This window comes from Sus scrofa, chromosome X (genome assembly GCF_000003025.6).
Source record: "Sus scrofa isolate TJ Tabasco breed Duroc chromosome X, Sscrofa11.1, whole genome shotgun sequence".
In the NCBI taxonomy this organism is placed as follows: Eukaryota; Metazoa; Chordata; class Mammalia; order Artiodactyla; family Suidae; genus Sus; species Sus scrofa.
In genome coordinates, this window is record NC_010461.5 from 6809211 (window position 1) to 6836735 (window position 27525).

General features: G+C 50.8%; 1 protein-coding gene across 1 annotated transcript in view; it reads left to right on the top strand.

Annotated features, from left to right (window-relative positions):
• The window catches only part of WWC3 (WWC family member 3), a 115292-nt gene continuing 94204 nt past the window's right edge, over positions 6438-27525 (top strand). Inside the window, exon 1 of the mRNA XM_013985877.2 lies at positions 6438-6607. The gene's annotated coding sequence lies outside the window, so the exon portion shown is untranslated. The remainder of the gene's footprint in view (positions 6608-27525) is intronic.

Here is a 27525-nt window from a genome sequence, read left to right on the forward strand (position 1 = left end):
TCTACCCCCTAGATGCCAGTAGCACCCTTCCATCCAGTTGTGACAACCACAAATGTCTCCAGATTGTGCCAAACATCCCCTGGGAGCCACACTCGCTCCCGGGTGAGAATCACTGATACAGACCAAAGGTCTTGGGGTTGTTGTTCCAGGATCTAACGATGTTACCCGCCTTGCAATACTGTTCTCGTCCTGTTACAAAAGAGACTGATTTTTTAAATTTTTTGTGGCACCCATGGCATGTGGAAGTTCCCCGAGGCCAGGGACTGAACTCACACCTCAGCAGCGATCTGAGCCGCTACAGAGACAGTGGCGGATCCTTCACCTGCTGTGCCACGGTGGGAACTCCGAGACTAATTTATAACTCTGGGGTCATCCAGTGAAAAAAAAAATCTTTAATAACCCAGAGCCTGCTCTTTTCTATGTCAGATAAATCTGCCTTCTTGTTTCTGTTAAGCCTGAGACTTCCAAGCTGCTGTGCTTGGCTCATCAAGCTGGGGTCTGCAGTTTAAGAATCTGTTTTTCCAAATACCCAGGGGAGCAGAGTCGTAATCCTAAACAGGAGAAAACCCAGCCAGGAGTTAGCAGCGTGTAGTATGCTGGCTCACGGCAGCCGTGTCTTCCGAAAATTATGGTTTGCCTGGAATACATTTCCATTTGGACTGTTGACATTTTGTGAAAGGTAACCCACGGATTGGGAAGGAAAAGAAGTAAAAATATAGCCTTGGGAGGAGAGACCTGGAGAGGAAGGAAGTCAGTGACAAGTGTTCTAAGTTTGGGAGAGAAATTGGTCTCACTTTTTTTTTTTTTTTTTTTTCCCTCAAACCTGATGGTTAATAACCCAGGTACGAACGGAGTCTGCCTACAACTTGACAGCCATGAACCGATTCCAAGGACACTGCTATGTGCTGAGAAGCCAACATACGGCAGAAGAAAGCACTAAAAGGACCAAGCAGACTGCCTGGTTTATCCATGCAGCGGATTCTTACGGAGGAACACTCTGCATCTCTTTGGGGTGGAAGAATCGGAAATGAGAGAAACCTCGTCTCCAAACTGCACAAAGCTACCCCAATCAAGGAAGTTCCCGTTGCAGAAAGGCGCTCCCAGGCGCCCGTCTGCACTCAACCTCTAAACAAGGGCTTTTCCGATCCCCAGTCAAATAAGTGTCTAAAGCTGAAGACAAAGCCCTGAAATAAAACCTCAGGGAATCGTCCCACCCCGCCCCTTCCCGTTCCTGAGCCTGGGAAGAGGTCTCTGGTTAGAGAACTCGGCCCTTCGCTCTTCCTTTGCAAGCAGCGGCCAGGAATTAGCCAGAACTCCACACCTAATCTCCTGCACAGTGTGTGGATTTGCATTATTTAAATATATGGGGAAGCGCCCATAATTGAGTAACTACTCCAGCATGTAAAGAATGCCAAACAATGAGCCATTTCTTCTTCAGACCCACTCTGGCCAGTTTCCGTTTTCCTCTTAGCACATTGTGTAGAATTACTCAGTGTGTCACTTCCTAGAACACGCGATTGTTTATACAAGTAAGCAAGACTTCTCTGGCAGTATTTATTTCTCTCAGTTTAGACATGGTGATTGCAGCCTTCACGGTGCTCCCTTTTCCAGAAGCTTCTCCTGGATTCACTGTGGACAGAGGCAATTTCGTGCCTTCCTTTATATAATTCAAGGTTATCCCCTGGGAAGAGGGGCGGGAAGCGAAGGTGGACTCTAAAATCAGAGAGTGAAAAAGCTTCAGATTCTGTGCTAGCGTGTCTGGCCTGCGAGGAGTGAGCTGGATTTGCTCCTTCACAAGCATTTTAAAGAAAATATCCTGCAAGCTCTGCTGGAGGGCATTTGAACCGTTTGGGAGAGGGATTTTCCCAGAGGGTCTGCTAGGAGAACAAGTATTTGCATCTCGAGTGCTCCAGAGCCTAAGTGGATTTTTCCTGAGCTGTTTTTCCATCAGAAATCTCGGTGGGAGGAGAGGTCACTACAATGTTTGTACTTTTGTTGTGGGCAAGGCTGTGGTTTTAATATGGAGGCAATAAAGAATGCAGAATTGTGCATTCAGCTCAGACTAAAGGCTCCTCTCCCTGCAGTGTTTTGTGTGTGCCTGTGTTTTTCAGTCCAAGATGGAAAGCCCCGCTTGACTGTAAGAAAGACGCCTTATTCTCCCCAACAATTAACACACACACACACACACACACACACACACACACACACACACACGCACGCACAAGACTTTATGGCAAAGCTGGGGCCCAAGAGTCCCTTCGTTCCCCACCAACTTCTCTTGCATCTCAACTCCTTGCACAGGTCTTTTGGGACAATCAGCTGTTGCCTGGGGCACATATTACAAGTCAAAAAGGACCGATGGAGCAATAAACAGAGCTCGGTCGTTCCAAGATCTGGCTTCTTCCTTTCGCTGGCTGATTTTAGGAAGACAAATGCAATGGGCCTACTTCATTCCTCTGAGTCAGAGAGGTCCAGGGGCCATGGGTGGGCATGCGGATAAAGCTTTTCCAGGATTTCCTGCTGTGGTGCAGTGGCTTAAGAATCCGATTTCAGCAGCTCAGGTTGCAGTGGAGGCTCAGGTTCCATCCCCAGCGTGGCCCAGTGGATTAAAGGATCTGGCATTGCTGCACCTGAGGTGTAGGCTGGCAGCTGCAGCTCTGATTCGACCTCTAGCTCGGGAACGTCCATATGCCACAGGTGTGGCCATAAAAAGAAAAAAAAAAAGAGCAATTCCCGTCATGGCACAGAGGAAACGCATCTGACTAGGAACCATGAGGTTGTGGGTTCGATCCCTGGCCTTGCTCAGTGGGTTGAGGATCCAGTGTTGCCGTGAGGTGTGGTGTAGGCCACAGACATGGCTCGGATCTGGTGTTCCTGTGGCTGCGGCGTAGGCTGGCAGCTGTAGCTCCAGTTTGACCCCTAGCCTGGGAACCTCCATATGCTGCGGGTGTGGCCCTAACAAGCAAAAAAAAAAAAAGCTTTTCCAGTGAGGGGCTCCAGTTGATCACCACTGGCATGCCAGGTGACACTCCTTCTCAATTCTCCTCCATCAATGTGCGAAAGAAGTTAAGAATACCTGTAGGTAGTGTTATGATTGCTATTTGCTCAGTGCTTGGAAGAACCAGCAGAGCAGACTCTCTTGGGTCAGGCTCCCTGGAAGCAGTGCCTGAGGTGGGCACTGGGAGTGTGCTGACTGATGCAGGTATGGGAGGCAGGCTAGAGCAGGGGAGGAACTGGCAGAGCCATGGCAGCCTCTGGGGAGCTGCGGAGGGTGAGCTACACTAGAGTTTGTCCCACCCAAGTCAAGGGGGCTGGGCTGTCCTACGGCAGTAGTCCCTGGGGGCTGGGCATAATCCCTCAGACATCTGTCAGCCAAGGGTCACCCACTAAGAGGGTGTGCGCCCCAGCCAAGAAGATCTGGGTGGGGCGCCCCATCTGCCAGCAAATCAAGAATTTGGTGAATGCAGCTCCACGTGTCAGGGAGCAGGGGCTAAGGACTTGGGAATCGAAAGACCTGAGCCTCATTTTCCTCACCCAAGCTGTCCTCCTTTCCGTCCCACAAGGCCTTCTCTGAGCTCCCAGTTTGAAGCCGGCGCCCTAGCTTCATTTGCAGACAAGTGACAGTGATAAGCGCTTACTTCTTTGCTCCGTCCCCGACTTAGCGGGTAGAGGGTACACAGATTCTTTCCTGTTCTCTGCAGCATCCCAAAGCCCAGCACGACCCCAGCACATAGTTGGTCTGCAGCACATAGTCACTGCCAGTCTGATGTACACGAGATCTCGTCAGGGAAAGGCCGGTCAACATTGCCTCTTAGCTCTTCTTTGGGTGTAGCTCCCACCGCCCCTTTATCTGATACATTTTCATCTTGCCTTTCCTTTTGTGATTCCTTTGATGTGTGTGGGTGTTCTCTTTCTGCAGAGGTTGGCTTCGCTCCAATGCACTGCAGCCCCATTCAGGGTAATTTCGAGGGATAGCGCCCAGATTTGTGAAATTCTGAAACAAACTTGATACCTGGGAGGGCGGGCGGGAATGCAGCTTCAGCTGGGCCATGTTGGGTGGCAAGGTGACTGAATGCAGGGTAGACAGGGAGAGAGGGACAGGCAGTGGCAGCCCCCTTGGTAATAAATCACACCAACCAGAAGGAAAGATGTCAGGGCCAGGATACGCAGCACTTGGGTATTCTCTGAAACGGGCCAAATCACAAAGTATTGGCTCTTTTGATATTCTACCTCCCTTTTCCTTGGACATCGACTGTCCATGTTTAAAAGGATTCTAGTGAGGAGTTCCCATCGTGGCACAGTGGTTAATGAATCCAACTAGGAACCATGAGGTTGCGGGTTCGATCCCTGCCCTTGCTCAGTGGGTTAAGGATCTGGCGTTGGCGTGAGCTGTGGTGTCGTTTGCAGACGCGGCTTGGATCCCGCGTTGCTGTGGCTGTGGTATAGGCCGGCGGCTACAGTTCAGATTCGACCCCTACCCTGGGAACCCCTATATGCCGAGGGAGCGGCCCTAGAAAAGGCAAAAAGACGAAATAAATAAATAAAAGGACTCTAGTGGTGGACTTTCCGGCATATGACATTCGGACGGGGACAGGTTCTTGGGGAGCAAGGAAGTTTCTGTATTTTGCTGGGAGGAGGGGAGGAAAGGCCTCGCTCAGATACGTCCCAATTACAGTCTTGATGCCTTCACATTCTTCTTTTTAAAAACAATTTCCCCCTTTATAAAAGTAATGGTACCGTTTTAACAACTTAGCAGGTAAATACTGAAAAAAATCATCCCACTGAAGGAATGCAAAGTACTGCGAGCCTTTTGGGAGGTTTTGCCCTGGTCTCTTCCCCAACGTAGCTAGACGTGGATTGCTGCGGATTGCTGTCTGGGTTTTTATTAGATATTTTTGTATCGCTGTAGGAGTGCTTTAAAACCTCCCTGATGCTTGCCTGCATTTCCTGGCATTGTCTTGTGGCCGGGGACCTGGAGCACTACGTAGCTGGGGGATCTGAAGCAAGAGAGAACCCCATCTTTGGACTTCAGTTTCTCCAGCTATGAGCTGTGAGTGGAACATAAACTACCAGTTCCCACAGAGGTTTCATGTTTTAGGAGTCGAGCTGGCTTTCTTCCAAGCAGTGGCCTACTTGGGTCTCCACTCGAACTATTGGATCCTCCTAACTGGAAGACGGAAGGGCTCAGGGCAGGTCAGGGGGCCTGGCCCAGAGTATGGACTTGGGATCAGCCCTGCTGGGGCTCTCGTGGAAGGGACGAAAAGTGGCCACCTGCCCAACTCCCCACTTCCAGGTGCGTCCTCCAGTTGCTACCTAACAGGATTGGCCTTGGATTCCTCCTCCAGCTACCCAGCTACTGAGCTTCTTCGGTCTCCCCTCACGGGCCTGACCCACCCTCGGGGGTATTCGGGAGACCCAGGGCGCTGCTCCCTTCCACCACCAAGCGGGCAGAGGGGAGGACCCCAGACATCCAAGGCCTGAGTGTGGGTGCAGTGAGGTGACGTCCCTCTCCTGGGAAATCGGTTGGGCCCCAGGAGTCAGGCCCAGGGAGGCTGCGCCTGCAGCCCGGGTGCGGCGCCGTCCCCCTGGCTATCTTTCCTCTCCGCGGTGGCCTGGGGGCGGACGGACGCGGCGGCGCCCATCCTGGCCTCCGTGCGGTTTCCCGGCTAGGCCCAAGGAGGTGGTGGAGCGGGAGAGAAGAGGGAGGAGCGCGGGGAGCTGGAGGGGAAGATCGAGGAGCAGTGGGGTGGGCGGGGGTGGGAGGTAGGAGCAGCCGGCCGGGAAGGAGGAGGAGAAGCGGCGGGCGGGGGTGAGTCCGGGGTTGGGGGGGCGAGGAGCCGGGAGCCGACGAGCCCCCAAGGGAGACTGGAGGCAAAGCAGCCTAAGGAGAGTGAAGGGTTTGCAGCAAAAAGGGGAGGAGCCGCCGCGGGAGAAGGGGTGGAGGGAGGGGCGAGGACCCGGGTAGGGGCGGGGCCTGCGTACGCCCCGCCCCCCGGCCGCGCCGAGGAACGAAGATGGCCGGGCGTGCCGCGGGAACCGAGGAGCTGCCGGCAGCAGCGGCGGCGGCGGCTCTGGGGCTGTGACTCCACGCGCGGCGGCAACCCGAGTGACCCAGGCAGCGCGGGCAGCGGAGCGCAGGGCTAGGTGGGCGGCGGGCGGCGGGCAGCGGGCGGGCGCCCGTGCGCGGGCGCCGGGCGGAGGATGCATCGGGCGCGGCGGGCGGCTCCCCGCGACCGCCCCCGCGCCCCGGGCGCCGGGCCTTAGTGCTGGCGGAGGAGGCGGCGCGCGTGGGGCGGCCGGGCGGCGGCGGGGCCCGAGCCGTCATGCCGTGGTTGAGCGGCGGCCGCCGGCGGCGGCGGGGACAGCCGCGCGAGGCCCCGCGGGAGCCGCCGCCGCCCGCGCAGTCCCCGCGGGAGCCACCGCCGTCCGCGACCCCCGCCGCGGCCCCCGCGCCCCCCGCGCCCTCCGCGCCGCCACCGCCGCGGGCCCGAGAGAGCGCCGAGCTGCCGTTGCCCGCCGGCTGGGAGGAGGCACGCGACTATGACGGCCGGGTCTTCTACATAGACCACAACACGCGCCAGACGTCGTGGATCGACCCCCGGGACCGGTAAGGGGGGCGCGGGCCCGGGCTAGTGTTGGGGCACCCCATTCCTTGGCCCAGGGAGAGGATCGAGGACACCGGGAGGCCTCTGGGTCTGGGCAAAGATCCGGGTGCCCCCTTCCCCGGGGCCCTGGACGAGGATCGAGGCGCCCCCTCTCCGGGCCTCGAGCCCCTGGAGCGCGGAGCCCTGGCCTCCTCCCGGCCTCCACTGCGGGGCGGACACTCTGACTTGGTTCCCTCACGTCACCCGCTGACCGACGCCTGGGAGCTGGGCGCCTGGAATTTCCTCTCCAGGGGCTGACGGATGGCCCTCTCTTCCTTTTTCCGCCGCGGCCTCGCCCATCCCTGCCGGGCCTCTGCGGCCCACCGCCCCGGGCTGTGGCCCCACAGGCGCCCCCCGGCCCCGCGGTGGCCAGATGAGCTGTCATCTTGGAGCTCAAACGTGCGCCCCAGCTCCGTGGTGTGGGTTCCTTGTCTGGCAGGCTCAGCCTAGTTTCCATTCGAAGACTCTGCCAGATGGGATGGGACACTTCAGGGATTCCCGGTTCTTTGGAGGAACCACCAAACTGGGTTGGTTACTCTTCAGCACCTTAGAAACAGAGTAAAAATTCTGATGGAAAAAGCCTTGTGTACTGCGGCCAGAGTGGACTCTGATTAGACCCATATGCTTTTGGAATAAATGGAAAACAAAAGTTGAATTTTCGCTTTCCTTTTTGTGCAAGATACGAGTAGAGCTTTCAAGTTGTCTTCTGATTCATGTAACTAAATCCTCCGGAGTGAAAAACCGATGCTTCTAAAATCGAACACCAGATTGCGATTAATTAAATTCGTGTAATGACGGTTTCCCTTAACTTTTTGTTCCATTGTCTGTTGGTTTCAGTGGTTCAGCTGCTCTTGGAGAGATGCGTTTTTTTTGTGCACTTGGAATTTTGTTGAAACTGAGCGTTTCCAGTGATTTTCTGATATCTTGTCCTCTCGGAGCAAGTTCGCTCCACGCTGGGCCTGAGTGCCAGAAAGGAAATACTGCGAGCTTCCCAGTGATTTTAAGACATGAAAAGGCCTAGTGTGGTGACATGCTCCTGTTTCCTCTTCCCTGCACAGGAAAGGCAGCGCTGCATGGCATTGGCGTTTGAAAATAAACTTTTGAGGAGGGAAGCCGAATTATTGTTTGAAGATTTCTCTGGGTTTGGATAGGGAAAACAAAGAAAGGCAAAAGGATCATGGTTCCCTAACAAAATTCTCTTTGAACATTGCAGACTTCTGGACTCGGAGACTTAGATGAGTTATAGCACAGTTTTTATGGCTTAGAAAGATGCTTAGTTATTTTGAAAATCAGGTGAGATCATATTATAATTTTAACCAAAGGCTCGAGCCACAGCTGTCTGATCAAGCCTCAGATGGTTCTGGAGTTGGTAGACCTGCTTGGAATGCGGCACCCTTTTATGCCGTATGTCTGCTAAAAATCCAAACAACTGGAAAATGACCCAATTAAAAATACTCTTTTGCTTAGGAAAGGCGAAGACTCATTTCATGAGGATAATATAAAACAGTTGGGGTTACGGTGGAGTGGGGACTCAGGCTGGAAAGCACACATGTAAGAATTTCCATTTTTAGCGGTCCCACCGGGGACCTAGGTGAGCAGGCCCTCCAGAAGACAGCTACCAGAATCTTCCTTTCCGGGCATTTCGTATGCATTTCCGCTGTGCCTCTTTCCAGAAATCTGTGTCGCTGAATGACACTTTCACGCTTTTCAGACATCGCCTATGTTACAGATTTTTAAAAAGTCCTGTTTCTCATGCTCAAAGTGTCGATTGAGTGGAACAAAAGTGGATATTTTCCTTTTTTTTTTTTTTTTTTGGTAAAGTAAAAACATGTGTACACTTTTATGAGACATTGTTTTTATAGCGAGTGAGAATTCAGCAGGGGACAGCTTGCACTTCGGCTCCCATAATACCTTGCCCGAAATATGTATGGAATGTTCAGCAAGCCACAAACATTTAAGTGGAGCCTACGGAAGGGTGTAAATGGTGTAATAGTCATTCTTCTTCTTCTTGCAAAACAGAGCCCTGCTGATTTTGATAGGTGACTGGTTATCCTGTAAAGTCCTAAGTGATTTTCACTATATGGGGAAAAACTGTGTGTGTCACAACACAGCCTTTTCTCCATGTGCATCTGACAGTGAAAACCCTTTTTTTTTGGCGTCGAGTTTGGCCCCCCCTCCCCCCCATCAGCAGACAGTACTCAAGACGTGAGGACTTTCCCTGGTTGTACGGCTATAAATACCATAACATTCCTTGCATTAATAATTCGATTTAACAAAAATGAGGGCTTTCCCCAAACAGCTTCCAAACAGAAACCTGACAAGAGAGGCAAATAAATAGGTTTTTAGGGGAAATGAACATACGGAGGAATAGATGAATGTCTTAGGCGAAAATTGTGACTTGACTGAGAACCTCGTTTCATATATAATTTTTTAAAACCGTAATAGCCTAAAATATGCTGCCGTGAGCCAGGTAACCAACCGAGGGCCGAGGGTTGTAAACAACCTCTTCCAGCATTTTAGAGTAATTCCATTCAATGCCGTGGTGAACATTTCATATTGCCAGCTCGGGACGTGTTTGGTGAATGGTTGTAGCTGTACTTTCTTTTTTGAGTGACAACCAAGAGGTTGCAAGCCTGAGGAACCATCTTTACAGATGTGGCTACAGATGTGTTAAAAAAAAAAAACAAAAACGCACAACCAAAACACCTCAGTGTTTTCAAAACAGAATTTCTTTCGTGTGATCATGAACCCACCTGCGGTTTAAATTCACTATCTCTGCGGATCAGAATTGTGCGTATGATTTTCCCAGTTCTGGGGTGGGAGTCATACCCAAAACTTTGTTAAAAAATACCAAGTTAATTTACCATTTCCGTGGCTGGTCGTTGCTAGCAGCGAATCGTGTGTGGTTTACATTAGTGGCACATGTGCCTTCTACATATATGAACTCGCAGATCAATGGTCACTTTATAAAAAGGTGGTTACCATGTAGGCGGGAAATACGGGAAGACCTTTTTTGCCGCTTTTGGAAACATTCGGTGCCTTCGACGGTTGTGTCTCTGTCTGCTTCTGGCGGGGTGGTGTTGACAGCCTCCTGTAGATGGACTGCGTGGTCGAACCTTCCTGTTCTGCTTCCGAGAGCTCAGTGGGGATTGTGCGTTGCTGGAAATGCCCACCTGGAGCAGAGTAAGAGGGGTGGGCCCCTTCACACTGGGGACCAAAGCAGAGCATAAATGGTCAGGATGCTGCTGGGAGGCCCCGATCCTGTCATGACAAAAGCTGTTAGGGAGCCACTTGTTCACGAGATGGGATTTGACCTGCGCCACGCGGAGGAATTCTGTGGTGTATTAAAAAAGTCCTTTGAACCATTGCTAGTGCTTTAAGGAGAAAACAATCCGTGGTTCTGGAATTTGCCATGTTGGAGCCCCACATGACAGGGCCCGCTGACATCACTGCTACCTTCTTGGAACCTAGGTTATTCAGTGTTAATTAATAGGAGGTTTCCTATATTTACCACCACAGAGTCTATTTTGGGATTTTGTAAACTTTCTGATAAACAGGTAATGATTTCTCCACTTTTCACTCTTTAAGATTATAGGTAGTGTTTGTAAAAACATGGGGGAGCGCCTGGCTTTTAAGGCCATAAGCTGTGGGCTTCTGTAAGACTCTTCCATTCAGATGATCAACACCCACTTCCTGGTTTATTCTTGGTCTAATATCTTTCTTTTCTTTTCTTTCTTTTTCTTTTTTCTTTTTTTTTTTTTTTTTTTAAGAAAAGTGAATGGAAAAGTCATTCATTTCCAAAAATAGCTCTCGGATGTTTAGAAATCTCTGTTTCCTTTTCTTCCCTTTCAGTCTGATTTTGGAAGTGGCAATTATGGGTTTCACCTTCTCTCGTAGGCACTGTTGTTGCAGAAACCCTTGGGTCAAGTGTCCTGTCAGAGGTCACCTGCTGGGCCCGGTGAGCTTCTTCTAGCCTGGGTCCTTTTGCTCACGGGCTGCCTTTCCAGTAAATCCAGGAAAATTAATCTGATAGAATAAAAGAAGAGCTAAATTCTTCGGAGTTCAGTTGTTCCCATTTACATCCAGTAAAATGAAGTGATATTTCTAGATTCCTGGCCTTCTGTGTGCTGGGATGGTAGATGGAGACCAAGTGTGTCTGGGAGATGGGAGACACACAAAACGGAGACTGTGATGGTTGCCAGGCCCCATTATCAGGCGGCGATGGCTTCTGAGAAAAGGAGGAGGGCTCACTAGAGCCTGGGGGTTCTTTATCGTCTTCCACCGTCTCCTTGGTCGAGGCCTTTCTAGTGCTTTCTCAGTGCTGGGGCGGGAAGCGGCAAGGTGAGAAAAGTGCTGCAGCTGCGGAAGTGCTGGGTGTGTTTGGTCCTTAGAGAGGGACCAGGTCAATTTGACTGACCCAGCGTCTTCGTGTATGGCAGGCCAGACTCGGGCAAGGCCTCGCATAGCTTGAACCCTACAGCTTTGGGGTTGGAAGAGTCAGGGCTGTCTCCCACAAACTCCTCATCCCATACTTGAGGGCCACAGCCAAGGGGTGCATCCCTGTTGGAAGGACAGGGACTTGAGCTGAGTCTGACCCTGATCCAGGGCTCTGTCGCCTGTGCCACCCAGCTGCCCAGCCCCTGCTTAGTTGTAAGCATACTCCCTCTGTTCATTCGCTCCTGCATTTACTCATTTGGGAGCTGTTGCCCAGCCTCTCCGTCTTAGGGTCTTTTCCAGGGTTCAGGATCCCAAGGGCGGAGCCCCAGCGGACAGGCCCTGCCTCTGGGAGGGCTCACACGTCCTTTCCCCTGCGGCCTCCCATGCTGTTCCTGCCTCCAGGGTCTCCCCGCTGGGATCCTTGGGTCTTAAGGGCACATGTGGGGTGCTTAGCATGTGCCAAGCAGTCTAGGCGCTTGCACGGGTGCTCGACCTGAAAGCCCACGACGACTGTGTGAGCTGTAGGGCAACAGGTGATGGAGCGGAGGCCCAGAGGGGGGCACTTAGTAACCTCGCTTCCCAGAGCCTGCGAGGAGCGGCTTCTTTCTGACTCCAGAGGTGAGCCCCGATCCACTGCTGAGGCCTGACTCTCCCCTGGCTAAGGAACTGCGTGCCCCTTGTACTGTGTTATGCCCACTGGCTCCTTTTATCTTGTGTTCCTTGTTGTTAGATATTTAACAGGACCCCCCTCCCGCCCGCCCGCCCCCTCCCCCAGATGGAATAATGACCTTCCAAAGATGTCCACATCCTAGTTTCCAAAACCTATTAATGAGTTACCTTCCAGGCAAATGATATTTGTAGGTGGGATTAAGTTAAGAATCTTGAAATGAGGTGATCATCCTGGATTATCTCGGTGGGCCCAGTGTAATCACAGGAGTCCTTACAAGAGGGAAGCAGAGGGTTAGAGTCCGAGAAGGAGATGCGACAGCAGAAGCAGGCCTTGGAGTCATGTGACCCTGAGCCACAGAGTGCAGGCAGCCTCTTAGAAGCTGGGAGAGCCAAGGAAGTGGATTTTCCCTTCGAGCTTGCAGTTGGAACACGGCCCTGCCGACACCTTGATCTTGGCCACATGAAACTGATTTTTGACTGCCGTCCTCCAGAAGTGTGAGATCATAAATGTGGGTTGTTTTCCCACCACGTGGTTTGTGGTAGTTTGTTACAGCAGCAGTGGGAAACTAATACAGCCTCGATGCTGTTTTCCCAGAGGGGCTGGGAGCGTCTGGCGAGCTCGGTGTCTTTGGCAGCAGCCACACCAGTCCATGTCTGTTGGGTGCTCGGGGCGGGGCGGGGGGGGGGGGGACTGTGCTAAGCATTTTACACTTTCTGCCGGGCTCCTCACCACAGCCCTAGGAGTCCTGTTCCTGTGGATCGAGTCCGGAGTTTCACTCACGTTAGGCCCCAAGTCATATATATATATATTTGCATTTTTATTTTATTATTATTATTTATTATTTTAATACTTATTTCCCCAATACATTTTTTTTCTACTGTGCAGCATGGTGGCCCAGTCACACATTCTCTTTTTGCACAGTATCCTGCTCCATCATAAGTGACTAGGCATAGTTCCCAGTGCCACCCAGCAGGATCTCATGGCTCATCCATTCCGAAGGCAACAGACTGCATCTATGAACCCCGAGCTCCCCAGCCATCCCACTCCGTCCCCCTTCCCCTTGACAACCACAAGTCTGTTCTCCGAGTCCATGCTTTTCTCTTCTGTGGGCCCCAAGTCCTGTCTGATGAGCCAGCCAAGTAAGCGTGCGGGGCAGGGCGGATTTCTGAGAGAAGAGGCCACGTAGGAACGTGTCGGAGCTTTTCACGGATGCTGACGGCCCTGAGCCGGAGATATCCAGGGTACCAGGACTAGAGAAGTCAGGGACTCTGTCGGAGAAGCTGTGAAGGAAACAAGCCGCGCCCGGGACGCAGCCGATGCTTGAATTCAGGCCGAGGGTCGGCAGAGGAATCTTGCTGACTCACCAGAGGCCAACCTGGAGGCCACCTGTCAACCGCGCTCAGAAGCCGTCACGGTTGCCGCCCCCGTCGTCGTCGTTGTTGACCGTGCGCGCTCGGGGTCTTGGTGTCATCGGGGAGCATGTTGGGCCGCTCGGCGTCCTTTGTGGCTGAGAGGCCGTGTCCTCGAAGGTGTCCAACCCTGGCAGGTGCCCCTGTAGAGCAGGCTCTCGCGGCCCCACACTGTTAGCCCCTGGGGAGGGGCTCCGTCCGTGCTGTCGCGCTGCCTGCGTAGCGCAGGGGGTTTGGCCGCAGCCCTGGCCTCTACCTGGGGCCTGCCAGCCGCACAGCCCCCCAAGACACGACCCCCGAAGGTGTCTTCAGACGTGATCAGACGCCCGCTGGGGCGTCAGCCGGCCTGTTTGAGACCCGCTGATCTCCTTCTGTCCGCCCGGTTGCAATGACGCCTGTTGAGGAGCTGGATTTTCTCAAGTGGATGGGCAGTTCCCCAGGTGTTCCTCAGCAGAGGGTGAGACCACAGAGACCCGCTGTCTGTGTTTCCACGAAGAACGGGTGTTATACATGTTTTTGTGCAAATCCCTGCATTTACTAAGCATGCAACTAGGAATACCAGTACATGGAGCTTTGGGAAAGTAATATGAATGTATTCTTCAGTTGGTAGAATATTCTCCATCAACAGGTCGTGACTAAATGCCAAGTGTATATGTGTGTGCAGGGGACCAGAAGAAAATGAGTGTGTTAACACTTCACTGTTCCACAGCATGCCAGAGAGCCGGCCTGGCCTCCTGAGTGTGTGTGTGTGCGTGTGTGTGTAGATTTCAGGTTGCCTGAGACCTCCCTAGAGACATACCCATCCCCCCCAATCCCTTCTCTGGATGAAGGAGCCACCAGAGAAAGGTGCCCGTCTCTGGTGTGGGGAGCCCTCTGAGTGTATGGGTCAACTGGCTTTGTCCTGTTTTTAAAAATTGAAATAGACCTCATATACTGTAAAATGTACCATGTTATTTTATTTTATTTCAGTTTTTAGGGCCGCACTCGCGGCATATGGAAATTCCCAGGCTAGGGGTTGAATTGGAGCTGTCGCCGCTGGCCTGCACCACAGTCACGACAACGTGGGATCCAAGCCACGGCTGTGAGCTACACCACAGCTCATGGCAACGCCAGATCCCCGACCCACTGAACGAGGCCAGGGATCAAACCCGCATCCTTATGGATACTAGTCGGATTCGCTTCTGCTGTACCACAATGGGAACTCCAAAATGTACCGTTTTAAGTGCGCAGTTTAGTGGGGTTTTTTTTGGTACATTCACAAGCTTGTGCAACCGTCGCTACTATCTCATTCCAGAACATTGTCATTGCCTCAGAAAGAAACCCTGGGAGTTCCCACTGTGGCTCAGTGATAATGAACCCGACTAGTGTCCATGAGGATGTGAGTTCGATCCCTGGCCCTGCTCAGTGGGTTAAGGATCTGGCATTGCTGAGCTGTGGTGTAGGTCAAAGACTCGGCTCGGGCCTGGCCTGGCTATATGGCTGTGGCTATGGTGTAGGCCAGCAGCTGTAGCTCCAATTCGACCCCTAGCCTGGGAACTTGCATAGGCCACAAGTGCAGCCCCCCAAAAAAGAAAGAAAGAAACCCTGTACCCATGAACAGGTAATTCCTCATGTCCCCCTGCTCCTGGCAGCCATGAAGCTCTCCTCTGTCTCTGTAGATTTGTCGGTTCTGGACGTTTCATGTACTTGGAGTCACGCAGTCTGTGGCCTTCCATGTCTAGCTTATCTCACTCAACATCATGTTTTTGAGATGTGTTTGTGTTGCAGCCTGGAGCAGTGCTCCCTTCCCTTTCATCACCAAATACTGTTCCATGGTGTGGCTCCACTGAATTTTTTTTTTTTTTTTTTTTTTTTTGCCTTACCCATAGCATGCGGACGTTCCCGGGCCAGGGATCAAACCCGTGCTACAGTGCCATCTGTGCCACAGCTGCAGCAACGGTGGATCCTTAACCCTATGCGCCACAAGGGAACTTCCTCCACTGTGTTTTGGAAGCCGCCCTGAGGTGCCCTCCCTGTCCAGGTGTTCCCTGCAGAATATAGGAAGTAGCTATGTCTTTAATTCCATTATGTCAGCTCCCAACTATTTTACTCGAAGTAAAATGACCATGCATATATTTACAATGTCAAAATATAAACATGACCTCGTGTCCTCGGTGAGAAAAATGAGGTCTCGGGCTGGCCGTGATCAGCTGTTGTCTGTTCTTCGAACGCTGCTTGTTTTGGCTCCTTGATGCCTGGGAGCAGGCTTCTCCGCTAGGACTGTACACAGTCGAGCTGGCCGGGAGCTTCAGGAATCCTGGCACCTGGCACGTGGGCCAGGTAGCCCCGTGTTCTAAGCTGCTCTAAAGATTGCACTGTGCAGTTCGTTTGTGCCAGGGCTAGTGCGAAAGTGAGTCTGGAGATGGGAATCACCATTGAGAGACTTGGTGCATTTATGAGTTTTTCCCTGCAAACTGCACCAAACCCATTGTCGTCGTCGTCTGTCCAGTTTTGAAGAAGAAAGTGCTCTTGTCCTGTGCCCCAGCTGGCCAGACCTGCATTCGGGTCCTAGCTGTCGTTTAGCTGGCTGCACCTGCTTGTAACATCAGTTTATTGTGGCCCTCTCACATAAACTGGGGCCAGCGTGGGTGGTGGCCGGGGTTCAGGAGCGAGGGGGCTGCGTGCGGAGCCTGGGTCCCCAGCTACAAGGCAGCAGAAGTTGTTGGCATGTGGAGCGCAGCGCTGCATTGCAGCGAGGTTGGAAAGCCGCCAGTCTGGAGGACCGAGATGAGGAAGCCCTCAGTGGCCGTGGGTGTAGGATGGGTCCAGTGTGTGCCTTAAGAGAGAGGGGTCAGTGTCTCCGTTCACATTTGTTTGTAAGGACTTTGTGTTCCTCTTTGGGGGAGATAGTGGTGGGAACCATGAAGATAGAGTCAGGGGTGGCCAGTATGTCTTTTTATCCCTGTTGCTCTTTGAACTCTGTGGATTTATCAACTCTTCAGATAATTAAATGAAAAATTCCGCACAGAACAGGGTGCTGTAGGAGTTCCCTGGTGGCTCAGTGGGTTAAGGATCTGGGGTTATCACTACTGTGGCTCTGGTTGCTGCTGTGGTGCAGGTACAAAACAAACAAACAAAAAACCCCGGGTGCTATTATAGATAAAAATTTCAGAAGCCCTTCTCCTGCCTCTTCTCCCTTCCCCTCCCCCCCTTCCTTCCTCGACCTCTATCCCCTGGCAATTTCTATTCCCTAACTTGAGCCTAGAATACTTTCCTGTTTCTAATGATGATGTCACTACCCAATATAGTCAGCCAGTGTTGCTCTTCGGTGGATATTTTCAGTTCTGTCACTGCGCATTTGGAATTTCAGAATTGTGACACATGGCTTTCATGGCCTACTGCTTGGGAATTGCCCTTCCTGTCTTTTTTGAGGATTTTCTCCCGCCCCTTTTCCCTGGGTGTCCATTACTTTTTGGAAGCGTCAGTTACATGGGGACAGATGGACGCGTTGGGTGAAGTGCAAGAGGATTTGGAACGGGGGCGTTTCAGGCTTCCAGCCCAGGGCGACCGGCAGGGCCGAGGCCCGGCTCCCGTCTCCAGGATGGGGCCTGGCGTTCCGAGCGCAATTCAGGGACGGTCTGGCCGCAGCCAGCCGCGATGGCACCCTCTCTCCCGTTCCGCTTCCGTCCAGAAATGCCCCTCGCGCACAGGGGCCTGCTTCTCAGAGGAAACGTTCTGAAAGAGGGCATGACGCTGTCCTGACAGTAGGCCCTTCTGAGGCCTGGTGCTGCATTTATGAAGCTTAACGTGCTTCATGGGACTGATCACCCCATCACTGCAGCCAGAGGATCGGTGGCGTTGGTAAAACTGGATTCTTGGACATCCTGGTGACCAACAGCGCTGCCTGGTGGAGTTTTTCTCTGCACCCAGCTGTGCTTCTCTCCCGCAGACCCCACCATCCAGTCTCGGTTGGCGCGGTGCTGTGATGCACAGGCGTGCGTGGTGCTGATGGTCAGGCCCATGGGGAGCTCACGGAAGCGTTCTTGCCGCGTGAGAATGACCGCATGTAGAAATAGGCAGAACGCAAGAAAATGCCCGCTTGCCTCCCTCAGGCACCCGGCCTTACAACAGCTGGCCGTATGGCCTTCTGGTCCCTTCTCGATACCTCTCCCGAAGCATATGTGCAGAAGCCTGGACCTTCGTTTTGGAGGTTTATGGAAATGGGATCGTGCTCTCCCTCTCTTCTCTGTGCCTTGCCGTTTTCATTGAACGGTCTGCCTAGGTGCTCCTTCCACCATCAGAAGACGTGGATCCACCACCGTTCTTTTCCAAAAACATGTTTTTATGGAGGTAAAGTGAAATTCACTCAATGTAACTCCTTCTCAAAAAAAACATGGTGCCACCACGCCCTCTGTCCACTTCCAAGACATTTCCATCTCCCCCAAAAGAAGCCTGTGCTCATTAAGCCCTCACTCCCCGTTCTGCCTCCACCAGGGCTGGCAGCCACCAAACCACCCGTGTCCTCTCTGTCTCCGTGGATTCGCCTGGCCCGAGAAGTTCAGGGAGGTGGGATCAGGTTTATATATCTGTGTGTCTGTATACAGATGCCCTTTCGTGTTTGGCTTCTGCCACCTTGCCTGATGTTACTGAGGTTCATCCACGAAGTCGGGATCTGGTTTGGGGCTTCTGCTTTTGTTTTAGTGCCAAGGACACACATACCAGCACGTGATCCTAACTGAGGGCAGCCATGTGAACTCTGCACATGGGAGCAGCCGTCACCCTTGAAGAAAAATCAATTGCGGATCAAAGAGATCAACTTAATGTAGCTTTTAGTTTGTTGGAGAAAGAGAGAAGTAGAGAATGTTTTGAAGTTTCTTTTTAAATTGAGGGCTAGGAAGCCAGAAGTGAATGGGGTTTTTGTTTGTTTGTTTTGTTTTGTTTTTTCGTCTTTTTAGAGCTGCAGGTGTGGCACATGGAGGTTCCCAGGCGAGGGGTCCAATCGGAGCTGTAGCCGCCGGCCTACGCCAGAGCCACAGCAACGCCAGACCTGAGCCGCGTCTGCGACCTACACCACAGGTCACGGCAACACCGGATCCTTCACCCACTGAGCGAGGCCAGGGATCGAGCCCGCAACCTCATGGTGCCTAGTCGGATTCGTTTCCACTGCGCCACAACGGGAACTCCAGCGAATGGGGTTTTTAATAAATACAAAAAAAAGAGATGCTGCATCTGTGCCAGATGTGGTGGAGGATAACACATAATTAATATCACCTAGCTCTTTTCCTCAAGGAGATGGGAAATGAAAAGACCTTATATAAAATAGTAGGCCAGCGATGCAGCCGTTGCCAGCCTGCTGCTGGGGGAAGGGTCAGCCTTGAGGTCAGAGGGTGCCGAGGGTCCAGGTCCATGCCTGTGCCATGCCACTGCGCACGTCCCCCGATGTACTTGTGGCAAGATCTTCTTACACAAACAACAAGAATAACAGTACTTGTTGTCGGTCGGCGACCTGATGCTTGCTGAGTGTAAACTGTTTCCCAGATGTGGTGGCTGGCCCCGGGAGATCTTAGGACAGGGGTTGGCTAATAGCAGCCTGCAAGCCGAATCCAGCTGGCCACCTGTTTTTGTACAGCCTGCAAGATAAGAATGGATTTCCATTTTTAAATGGTTGAAAAAGAATCAAAAAGAGAGTAGTATTTCGTGAAAGTTATGTGGAATTCAGGTCTCAGTGTCCATAGATTAAGTTTTATTGGAGCACAGCCATGTCTGCGCAATTATTTATTGTCTGTGGCTGCTTTTGAGCTACAAGGACAAAGTTGAGTTGCTGGGCAGAGACCATGTGGCCTGCAAAACTGGAAATATTTACTGTCTGGGCCTTTGCAGAGAACATTTGCTGACCTCTGGTCTTAGGAGAATACGGGGTCTAATCCAGGTAACTATTAGTCACTGGGGGTGGGGTGGGTAGGGACCGGGGCAGGGGGAACAGGCTAGGAAGACTCCAGCTGGGGAGTTCCCTAGTGGCCTAGTGGTTAAAGGATCCAGCGTTGGCAGTACTATGGCACGAGTTCGAGCCCTGGCCTGGGAAATGCATGCCATGGAAGTGGCAAAATAAAATAAAATAAGAGAGAAGACCTCAGCCGAAAGTCTAAGCAGCTGGAGGGAAGGAGCTCAGAATTGTAAAATGCAACTGGGGACCTTTGAGTCAAGGAACCCTCAGAAGAGGCTTCTTTCCTCCCCCCAGAAGGATGCTGCATCTAACTGTCAGGAGACAGCCACGGCAAGTTAGATTAGCTCATTTAAACAACATGCAAATTCAGGTGACAGTTGACCCTTAAACACCTTGGGTTTGAACTACGTGGGACCACCTGTGGGTTGTTTTTTTTCCCCAATAACGAATACTCCAGAACAAAACTGTGCATCCGAAAGAGCCATAGGAACAGGGGGCTAACTCTACGTTATACGCAGATTTTCAACTTTGTGGAGAGTGGGAGGGTGCACACCCCAGCCCCCGTTTTGTTCAAGGGTCAACTGTACTTTATGTAAGGCAGGAAAATAATTACTTTTAGAATGATTTTCATTAAAAAATACACAGCTAATTCTGGGGATCTAATGCACAGCATCAGGGTTACAGTTAATGGTACTGTAGTTGTGTACCTGAAAATTGCGAAGAGAGCAGATCTTACTTGTTCTCATCACCAAAAAGAAATGGTGATTATGTGATGTCATGTTGGAGGTGTGAGCTAATTCTGCGGTCATCAGATTGTTGCCCTGTGTATGTGTATCAAAATCAACACATTTGTGCACCTTAAATTTACACAATGTTACAGGTGTTACATGTCAATTATATGTCAGTAATACTGGGGCAGAATACACAGTTAAGAAGCCAAGGTTTAAAGGTATGAAAAATTTCAGTTCCTGGGAGAATTCAGGTATGGGACTCTCATTCTTTTGTGCTCCCAGGCAAATAAGCCTCTTCCCCCTCCCGCCACCCCAGCCCCACTGTGTGTTTAATGAACTTCAGTGGTTCAGTTACAGGAATCCTGCATGTACACATATGTGCCTGCTCAGAGCTCATGGAAGGACAGAAGAAACCCAGCTGCTCTCCACCTCTGTCTATCCCCCTTCACAAACCTGGAGACACAGGGAGAGCCCTTCTTTAGCCTGTTCCCCTTCAGAGGAAACCCCTAAACCACTGTACGTGTCCAGCCAACAGGATATGATGTCGGGGGACACTGTGCGAATGGTGCATGCAGCTTCCCTGTACAGTTCTTTGCAACTTTCTGTGAATCTATAATCATTTAAAAATAAAAACAGTTTAAAAAAAGGAAATGGGAAAATGAAGAAACCAAGCAGAGCTCTAGTTATTTATATAATGTTTTTACATTAAATCTCTTCCTTTTAACTCAGTTATTTACGTTTTATTCTGCTTTTTCTGGACAGTACCTAGCACATAGCAGGTTCTCAATAAATGTTTGCTGAATGTAGTTATGCATGTAGAAACAGGTTTTCTGTCTTTCTAATGATAATCTTGTATTTGTGTTTTGCCCTGAGTCTTCCTTATATACAGTTCCTCCAGAGCAATGTCTTCTTGCCAGCTGTCAGAGCCCCCGTTTTGGTGGGGTGGCCCCCTTTGTAGACCTTCTCTGCAGCTCCGGGTGAAGTCCTGGTTGCTCAAAGCCAGTGGGTCTCAACTAGGGGGTGATTTTGCCCCCTAGAGGGCATTTGGCAGTGTCTGGAGACATTTCTAATTGTCATAACTGGAGGTGGGGATAGGGTGCTTCTCGCATCCAGTGGGGAGAGGCCAGGAATGATGCCAGATGCCCTGCAATGCACAGGACAGCCTCGCCCTAACAAAGAATGATCCGGTCCCAGTGTCAGTAGTGCCCGAAGTTGCTCTAAGCAGTCATAGAGCAGCTAGGCCTGCAATTGGCTGAGGCAGGAGCACATGACCCAGAGCTGTCCAATGAGCTGTGAGGGGAGATCCGAGCCAGGCATGGGTGCGAAGAAGGCTCCTGGTTCCCATAGACCTACACGGAAGTAACTCCTATTGATGTCTTGTCTCCACCTAAACCTGGAGCTGGGCAGAAAAGTCGCTTCCATGAAATCCAGTAGGGAGCCGGCTGAGAAGCCGAGGGTGGCTGAGTGGAAAGCCTGCATCCTTGATAAGGGACGTGGGTGGACGATTTAAGGCTCTGGAGCTGCCTGTCTGCAGCACCTTTTCTTCCGTGAAATGTAACAAAATCTCCTTATCTTTTAAAGTCAGTTGAATTGCAGTTTCTGTTATTTGAAGCCAGTGGGGGCAACCCTCGCTTATGCGTTTCTATGCTGTGTTGCCCTGTAGTTCTCATCAGCGACGTTCTTGTTGCGAGCATAGGCTCCCACTGAGCAGCTGTACTGTAGTTTATTCAATATTCCTCTGTTTTTGACCGTTTAGATTGCCCCTAATATGTATGATATGTAAGTACTATTATTATAGTACTGCCAGTGTGCAGTTATTTTTCTCCATAGCGTTTTGTTTTTGTTTTTTGGTTGTTTGTTTGTTTGTTTGCTTTTTAGGTAGGTTCCCAGGCAAGGGGTCTAATTGGAGCTGCAGCCACAGCTACACAGCCGGGGCCATAGCAACATGGGATCTGAGCCACATCTGCGACCTGCACCACACAGCTCACAGCCACACCAGATTCTTAACCCACTGAGCGAGGCCAGGGATCAAGCCTCATGGATACTATTTGGATTCGTTTCCACTGCACCACACAGGAACTCCCTGGAATATTCTATTTTGGAATGTTATAGAATTACGGAAAAGTTGCAAAGCTAGGATCGTTTGCCCCATGGGTAACATCTTATATCAGCATCATACACTTGTCAGAACTGAGAAGCCAACCTTGATATGTTACTATGAATCCACCTCCAGACATTATTTGGATTTCACTGGTTTTCCCACTAAGGTCGCTCTCTTTTCTATTATCACGGTCTTTGGAAGGATTACATTGTTGCTATTTGTATGGTCGAAACCTAATATTTTGTATGTTTTCCCTCCATCTCTCTCTTGTGGGTATTCACCTCTCCTTCCTGCTTTTGACAGACCTGCTAGGAGTGCTCTGAGGCCGGCTGGAGGGCAGGGCTTCTAAAGCACGGTGGAGTCACTGACCCCAGGAAATCTGATGCATGGTAGAGGTTCTGGCTTTGGAAACACATGCAAACACACAGAAACCCGCCTGTGCTTTCAGGAGGAGTACAGACCCCTCCAGCCCACCCGTGGTTCCCAGAATAACAGGTTCGGTGTGAGATGGGCAGCCACCCCGAGAGGTGCCTGCCTCGCCCACTGTGCGTGTCGTTGAGAGAAGGGGTGCACGCACGTGTGTTCTTCCATCACTAGCCCAGGTACATCTGCATCACACAGCAGCCATGGTACAGTGATTCGTGGAGAACCTTCTCTGCTTTCTCTGACCCTTCTCGGTCTCACACCCAACCCACCATTAAACTCTGGTGGTCAGTCACTAGATAGGAGCCCCAAGTCCTGGATAGGTTTCCCATGGGAAGGGAAGTGGTGGACGTTTCTCCGAGACACCATGCCAAGTGAAGTAAGCGGATGCAAAAGACAGCTTGTTAGACAACACGTGTGATTCGATGGATGCAAGGTGTCCAGAAAAGGCAGATCCAAAAAGGTAGAAAGTGGATTAGTAGTAGCCTGGGGCTGGAAGTGACTGCTAATGGGCACCAAGGGAGTGATTGGGGGTGACGGAAAGGCTCTAAAACTGGATAATGTGCTGCGCAACTCAGTACCTTTACTAAAAATCATTGAATGGTACCCATAAAATGGGGAGATCTTATGGTTTGCAGATCATACCACAGTAAAGCTATTTTTAAGAAGATCCCGAGTTCCTGTTGTGGCTCAGCAGGTTACAAGCCCTACTGGTATCCATGAGGGTGTGGGTTCTCATCCCTGGCCTTGCTCGCTGGGTTAAGGATCCAGCATTGCTGTGGCTGTGGTGTAGGCCGCAGACGTGGCTCCAGTTTGTCCCCTAGCCTGAGAACTTCCATATGCCGCAGGTGCGTCCCTAAAAAGCAAATAAATAAATAAATAAATAAATGAAACAAAATATCCCTATCTGGAAATTCAAGGGCTTGCGTTGCCTTGGTAGTTGGGCACACCGGGCTACATAGATTAGACTTGGCAGCCTCTAACCACGCAGAAGGCTTCTAGGCAATGTCCGTACCATCACCAGGGACTCTTACCAAGAAGCCACATGTTAAGGTCACCCAGTCGGGGGAGTGTACCACCATGCAACACCCTGGTGATCATTACTAGGTTGCAAGTAATAGTTGCTTTCACGAAGGCAGCTGGCGCTTTCATTCAGAGGGGTTTATCTTATAGGGCGACTTCTTAGCACTGCTGACTTTTCGTTTTAGAAAAGGCAGCGTGGTATCTGCTGGTGTGGCAGTGTGTAGAGTACAGTGCCATTTGTGGATAAAGGATCATGGACACTGGGGCCTTTCAACATCAGCATTGCTATCTTTCACATCTTTAAGAGGAAGACTCTCTTAAAATTGTATCATATGCTTTTGATTTTTTCTTAGATATATTCAAATATAACATTTTCGTGATAGTTACGGTTTGTACAAGGGCCCATGGGTCTTGATAGGTTTTTAAAATGTGCCAGTAATCCCAGGGGCCCGAGTGTGGTCAGCCTTGATTTTAGACATAGGTGGTCCCGAGTGTGACGCAGTGTTGGATGTGTGCCCCAAGGCTGTGTTTGGCCTCTGAGCCTTGCTTTCTTTCCTCTCTGAGAGCATAGGGGCACTGAGGGCAGTGTCTAGTGTGTAGTGGACATATTTTACTTGTTCTTGTGGTCGTACTAAATAATCAGTCCACTTGGTGGTTCTTCAATGTCTTTTCTGTTCTGCGTATCACAATTTCCCCCCTCCATCCTGTCACTTCTGCTTCTGAGTCAATTCCTTAGTTTCGTCGTAGTTGTGAAGTGCCAGAGACCCACCAGTGTAAAGACAGGCGCTCTGAGTATGTGCTAACTATTTTCCCTCTCTGCTTGGAGCTCTTTTTGTTTGTTTGTTTGTTTTAGGGCCGCACCTGTGGCCTCTGGAAGTTCCCAAGCTAGAGGATGAGTTGGAGCTGTAGCCGCCAGCCTACACCACAGCCACAGAAACTCGGGATCCAAGCCACATCTGTGGCAATGCCGGATTCCTAACCCACCGAGCGAGGCCAGGGATCGAACCCGCATCCTAATGGATACTAGTTGAGTTCGTTAGTGCTGAGCCACAACGGGAACTCTCTGGAGCTATTGTTTTCATTCCCTTGTTTTGGAGCTGAGGAAGGGAAGTTAGTGGAAATGAAATGTTACTAACAGATTAGAGCAGTGCCACCAAGCTCTTCTGGTAAAGCTAATAGTAAATATTTCAGGCTGGGCGGGCCTCAGGGTCTCTGTTGCAACGTTCAACTCTGATCTAGTAGCAACTCAAAAGCAGCCATAGGCGATACCTTACTGTGCCTGTCCCTGGCTGTGTTCAATAAAAATGTATTTACAGAGGTAGGAGGCAGGCTCGATGTGGCCCTTGGGACCTAGTTTGTTGATGTGGGACTGATACCATGCTTATTTGTATACTGCGTTCACACACCCAAAGCTTTTGCATCTTGGCTTCTCGTTATAGTGGTATTAGCCAGGGCACAAATCTGAGAACACCCTGAATACATATAGAATGACTGATTTCCAGGTATGGAGGTTATCTTGTTCTGGAATTTGGTATTTGAGGTACTCAGTGATATCAGAGATTTTTAAAATTCACATCATATGACTAGATCTTGTTCCGTAATTAATCGACACTTAATATTGGACAGATACTGAGAATAGAAGTTGATCAAAGGGTAAGATCTTCAGCTACATCTTTTTGGCTACCGTGTGCAATACCGACAAGAGAGTTTTCATATGTGTATTAACAGCTTTTGGATGTACATTTAAAGTCACAGGTGAAAGGAGTTCCCATTGTGGTGCAACGGAAATGAATCCGACTAAGAACCATGAGTTGCGGGTTTGATCCCTAGCCTCGCTCAGTGGGTTAAGGATCTGGTGTTGCCGTGAGCTGTGGTGTAGGTCAAGACGCGGCTCGGATCGTGCATGGCTGTGGCTGGGGTGTAGGCCGGCAGCCATAGCTTCGATTCGACCCCTAGCCTGGGAACCTCACATGCCGCTGGTGTGGCCCTAAAAAGCAAAAACAAACAAACAAACAAGATAAAGGCACAGGTGAGGAGTTCTTGCTCTGGCACAGCAGGTTAAGATCCGGTGTTGTCTCTGTGGTGGTGTGGGTTCAGTCCCCAGCCCAGAGTTTCCATATGCTGTGGGTGAGGCAAAAAAAAAAAAAAAAAAAAAAAAAAAAATAGCACAGCTTAACTTATTTTGGAGTTGAAGTTACATTTACCCAAATCACTCTGCTGTTTGGTCTGTCAATGGAGCTTGAAGAACGCACGTCCAAACTTTTGGCTCTGGAAAGTCCTGGCTCTGGTGGGGCTCCCATGCCGGTGGTGGGACATGGCGAAGCTGGTGAAGTGGGTTAGAGGGGTGGTGGGAGCTGGTGGGTCCCTTGGGCAGTTAACTTAGACGTTTTCCTAGCAGCCCGGAGCCAGGGCCCAGAGCTGTAAGAGAGATTCACCCTCGGGCTCAGGGATTGTCCCGGCACAGTCAGCACCTGCGAGCAGTCGTTTGGCCCCAGGAGACGTTCGGTCGGCCCGGCTCGTGGCAGGGCCTGGGACGGACCTCTGGTATCCTAGTCGCCTGTCTGCTTCACCCGCCTCCCAACCCTTGCCACTGGGAGGGCGCAGGGTCCTGCCAGCGGGGACGGCGGGGCTGTAACGTGGGCAGCAGCACGAGGGGGCCGGGCCTTCCCTGTGCTGTTCCTCAGCGATGCTGTCGGGGCGGCGAGGGACGCGGTGGAACAGGAGGTGCCATGCCACTGATGGATCTCCGTCTTGCCATTTTAGCAGCTGAGCTCTTTGTTTGTTTGTTTATTTGGGGGTGGAGGAGCTGCATCAGAGACATGCCGGAGTTCCCGGGCCAGGGATCAAACCTGTGCCGCAGCAGTGACCCGAGCTACAGCAGTGACAGTGCCAGATCCTTAACCCACTGAGTCACCAGGGAACCCTGTGTATTCAGAGTATGTCTGTAGAGGAGATTTACCTATACTTTGGAATGCCCGTACAACGTGGTAAATTCTTGTGTTTAGAAACCAATTTTTACTGTTATTATTACTGAAAAGAAAAGGGGGGGTAGTTGCTTTCTTTTCTTTCCTTTTTTTTTTTTTTTTTTTGTTGTTGTTGTTGTTTGTTTGTTTGGGGCCGTGCCCATGCTTGTGGAAGTTCTCAGACCTGGGACTGAACCTGCGGCACATCAGTGACCTGAGCCACAGCAGTGACAACCCCCAATCCTTAACCGCTGTGCCATCAGGGAACTCTGGTAGTTGCTTCCCAGTGGTTGGGTGGTTGGGATCTAACATGATAGGGCTGAAGCCCATGGTGGCTGGTTCTGCAGAGCTCTTTCCTCAGGAAAGTCACATCGTCTGTCTGCGGTGCCGCTTTCTTTGCTGCAGACAGATTGCTTCTGAAGGCATCTCGCGTAGATCATTCTGTGATTGGTGGGCCCAGGTTAACCCAAGATTGCCATCTCATCAGTCTCAGGATTAAGCGCCAAGACACCAGCAACCAGAATGCCCCCCATCTCCATATCCCAAACCTCTGAAATGCCACCAGGCAGATGGCATATTGACAAAAATGTCAAGAAGAATTACCAAGAATAGCTTCTTGCATTCACACGTACTTGTGTGTGTTGGGGGGGGGAGGGTGGACGGAGCACCATTTGCATTTTAAGTGCCACCGTGGTGGCCAGAACCAATCATTCCTGCTTGAGCGACTCTCAACAGTCAACTCTATCTTGGGGCTCTAGACAGACTTTCCATTTCTGAATAAGCTCCCATGTGCTTATTTTACCTTGAAGATTATTCATAGAATTCTTTTTCTTATGCCATTTATAACCTGGCTCCTTTCAAGACATGGATCACGATAAAGTTTTATATATAAACATGTAACTGATAAAATACTTATTTTTCCTGAGTCATTGGCAGCATCTCAGTTCTAAATCCAGTGCCAGCTCAGTAAATATTTGGAATCCAAAGTCTGCATTTCCTTCACATGGGCTAATTTTTACCTTGTCATATGGAGAAGCATATGCTTGCTCTCCATCTATTTCGGGGCGCTTAGGAGCCACTCTTTTCATCGGTGGGAGTGGACCTCATCCCTTTTTTGTACCAGTGAAAATAACCACCCTCGCTTGTCACTTCGGAGACACGTGCTGCTTTTTGTCATTTTCAGTAAAACCATGTGGATTAA